This window comes from Lactuca virosa, chromosome 4 (genome assembly GCF_052849685.1).
Source record: "Lactuca virosa cultivar CGN04683 chromosome 4, Lactuca_virosa_CGN04683_v6, whole genome shotgun sequence".
Taxonomy (NCBI): Eukaryota; Viridiplantae; Streptophyta; class Magnoliopsida; order Asterales; family Asteraceae; genus Lactuca; species Lactuca virosa.
Genome location: NC_136429.1, coordinates 165,777,885 through 165,781,906, shown reverse-complemented (window position 1 = coordinate 165,781,906; position 4,022 = coordinate 165,777,885). Strand labels below are relative to the sequence as shown.

Below are 4,022 nucleotides of genomic sequence, written 5' to 3'. Positions count from 1 at the left end.
TGAAAGTGAATCGATAAAAGGAGTATTAATAGGAATACCCTTTATTTGCTGAATAAATTCCAGATGTTCCCTTTCCAGTGGACTGAGATGCGCTCTAGATGGAAACGGCAAAGGCGGTCGATAAGCCGGAACGGAATCTGAATTTTTTTGTTCAGACTGAGCCCACGTCGTGAGCATGGAGGGCTCACGACGTGAGTCTGGTAATTCAGCAACATTTTTGTTTTCGGGCTTCGTCTTCTTTGGCTTTGGTCCGGATGGATTTGGCTCTACTTCTAGGGCTTCTAAAAACTCAGAGATTGCCTCTTCTTCAGTATCAATTGCCATAACATGGGATTGAGTCTTCTTTTCAGGAATTTGAGGAAATAGCTTCTCATTCACCAAAGTTGTAAGTTGAGCTTCAAGGTTATTGATAGAGGCTTGCTGATTTCGTAGTGAGTTTTGCTGGTCAATCATCATGGCTTGATGATTATTCATCAAGGTCTGTTGTTCTTTCATCATTGTTCTTTGATCCTTCAATGCTGCTTCAGTATCATCATGTCTCTTTTCTGAAGCTTCCATGAAATGAACCAACATAGTCTCCAAATCAGCGTTCTTCTCAACTGGTGGTTGCTCTTTTGGTAAAAACCCCGGCCAGTCTGCCTGTATTTGTCCTCCTTCTGTTTCTTGTACTCATCATAAGGCAACCACTCCTTCTTTGGCTTCCTCCAATCATCATCATACTTATCCCCACTTGAGTAGAAAACTTGAGCCTTCTTTTTCCCACAATCATCCAAATGGAAATCCTTAGTCAAATGTGACCCACTGCATTTCTCACATCCAACTCTTATTGCATGAATTGATTGGTCCATTCGGGTCAATCTCCGATCCATAGTATTAAGCATCGCCATCATAGCAGTCATCTCTTCAGAATGTGTACCCCCACTGCCTTTTGCTCCATCTTGTCTTGGGTTGTGGTACTCACGAGAGTGTCTTGAGAATTCTTCAACTAACTCCTTGACCTCCCTTGGATTTTTCTTTGTCAATGGCCCTTGAGAATCAAGGAGTTGTCTAGTCATAACATTGACCCCATCATAGAAAATAGACATCTCTTGTTGAACATTTAGATCATGTTGAGGACAATTCCTTTAACAACCCTTTGTAGTGCTCCCAAGCTTCGTATAGTGACTCCCCTGGTTGTTGCTCAAAGTTGGTTATTGCCTTTTTGAGTTTAGCTATCTTGGAAGGTGGGCAAAATTGATCTAGAAATTGCTCACGCATTTGAGCCCACGTAGTGACTGTACCAGGAGGAAGTGCTTTTAACCAGTCTTTTGCAGCTCCCTTGAAAGTGACTGGTAGCATCCTTAGTAAGATGGTATCTCTATTGACATTCGGGACATTGAAGTAGTCAGCAATGTCGTTGACCTCATCTAGGTGCTTAAATGCATCCTCATGATCCTTCCCATAAAATGGGATATCCTTAAGTGCAGTCAGGATGTGTCCCTTCAGCTCAAATGTGGCAGTGGCAGGAATCGCGGGTTGTACTAAACCCAGACCAACATCATCTCGAATACGCTTCTTGTAAGCTCCCATTGTCATTTCTTCAATGTTCGCCATCTCGTTGCTTGGCTCGTCTTCGGGTTCGCTCGTATATAGTCCAAATTCGTTCTCGGACTCGTATTCAGACTCGTTTGGGATAGGTATTTGGTCTATGCTTTCAATCTTGCTCTTGTCCTTTGAAGATGAACTTGATTCTCCCATTTTCTTCCCCGACCTCTTTGAGAACACTGACTTGAACTCTTGTAAGGGTGTCTTCTTTGGTGTTTGATCGTCTTTCACGTTCTTATCCTTCTTTTTGTGAAGGGCTGACTCTGGATCTTCAAGTGGTGGCACCAAAGGTGTATTGGAACCTCTGGTCATGAACTCCTACAAAACGAACAAAATAAAAAAGTAAAACTGAACAAAAACTAAATGAAAATTGCTTACTGACTGGCCACCACGGCGTGGTAAAGTCTACCACGTCGTGTTGTCGTAGATAAACAAGCAGAAAAGAAAAACAAAAAAAAATTGAGAAAATACTAAACTCACGTCGTGAGTTAGGTACTGGGAAAAAAAATAAGCTAAATAAAAGTAACTTTTTGCAAGTTTTACCCCACAAAAATGATCGATTAATCTAAAGTAAATAAATAAACTATCAAATAATCTGTTCCCCAGCAACGGCGCCAAAAACTTGATGCGTGCAATTAGCTACACCTAATTTTAAAATTTATAACCTAACTACCTTAACTAACTAAATTGCACCTAGGCAGTGTACCTAGTCAAAATTATAGAATAGTAGGGTAAGTTGGGTGTCGATCACAAGGAACGGTATTAATTAGCTAAAATAAGTACTCTAAATTAATCTAAAATCAAACAATAATTAAAAAGGTTTTTATCCGATTTTGCAAGATCAGACTAACTTAACTCAAATTCAATCAATAATTAAAAACACTCTTGTTTAGTTCGAATCCACTTCTTCTTTATAGTTAGCTAACCATTATGGATTATCAAGTTGGTTGTTATTGTATTAGTAATTAAGTCTAAATTTACAAATATTCAACTAATTCATGTAAAACTACGTATGGTCACACACAATCAAACACAGAACCAGTTATGATTATGAATATGCTATGTAAGATTATGCAAACACAATTATGGTTATAATTTATGTTAGGGTCGAAATGTTGTAATAGTCGAAGTTTGTATTTAGGGTCTTCGAACATTTTTGTAATGTATTTTACTAGGGCATAATATTCGAAGCTTCATGTTTAGTCCTTAGTATATTTTTTGTACGCTTTTCTCTTCTATAAATAGGAGTCGTTACTAGTGTCTTAGTAACGAAGTCTTTACAGAATATTCATTGTACTTTGTAAAATTTGCAAAAGCGTAATAGAGCCAAACAGATCATATTTACATCGGTGTTCAAATCTTTCAATTCTACTTTGAATTTACACTCTAATTCGTTCAATACTTGATTCATTGTCTCATCAATTGGTATCAGAGCATGAATCATATCTCTGATCTGATTTTCACTTTGTTCAAAAGGTTTTTTAGTCAACTTTTTGATTCAAAAGTTTCCGCACTTTTTGAAAGTGAAAAATTGTTTAGATCTAAGTATGTGATTCGATTCTGCAGTTAATTCATTGAATCGAGTGTTCTAAGAGTGATTGTGATTTGAATCATACAGTTTGTTGTCAAATTTTCAAAGTTTCTTCAAAAATTCTCAAGGATCTATTCCGTACAACAATGGCGTCATTCAATCTGAATTCCATGACTTCATTTTCTCATCTTCTAGGATCATCCACCAAAATTCCTATGCTCATCCCTGAGTATTACGATCAGTGGGCTGATCGTATGCAGGATTATCTCAATGGATTGGATGAAGAACTGTGGAATTGCATTTCTGGCAATCTCAATCCACCATCGAATGTTCAACCAATTGGTTCTTCCTCTGGAAACTCTGAAGTTGAAAATCAATCTGATCGTCTGAAAAAGCTGGAGAAAAGGTGTGTAAGAGAGCTAAGAGGAGCTTTGCCTCCGGTTGTTTACAACTACGTGAGGAGTTGTACAACTGCAAAGGAAATCTGGAACAATCTCAAGGAAAATTTTCAGGGAAGTGAGAAGACGAAAGTTAATTCTGTAAAGCAATGTTTAGTGGAGCTGAAGGACTTCAGACAGAAAGATGGTGAAACAATTGAAGTTTATTACGATCGTCTTAATGAATTGATATATCGATGCAATCGATATGGTATCACCAGATCAGCCATGTAATTCAATCTGATATTTGTTATGGGACTTCGAAAGGAATGGCGTAGTGTGAGCATGATGGTGAAGAATCAACAGAGCTTTGATACGTCAACATTGAATGACTTGTACAACCAACTTAAGACTCATGAAAGCGAAGTGAACGAAATAGCTGAAGAATCGAAGGCTATGATGGGAGGTCCACTAGCTTTGGTTTCGAGGATCTCTGAAAAAGATGCTGAGAGAGATGCTTTGGATGAAGA

The 4,022-nt window shown here is 38.1% G+C and overlaps 1 non-coding gene across 1 annotated transcript; it reads left to right on the top strand.

Annotated features, from left to right (window-relative positions):
* The first annotated feature begins 1,101 nt into the window (after positions 1 to 1,101).
* On the top strand, positions 1,102 to 1,209 carry LOC145110289 (small nucleolar RNA R71). The gene has a single exon (XR_013709673.1). It is a non-coding gene; the product is annotated as a small nucleolar RNA R71 (small nucleolar RNA).
* Positions 1,210 to 4,022: the final 2,813 nt, after the last annotated feature.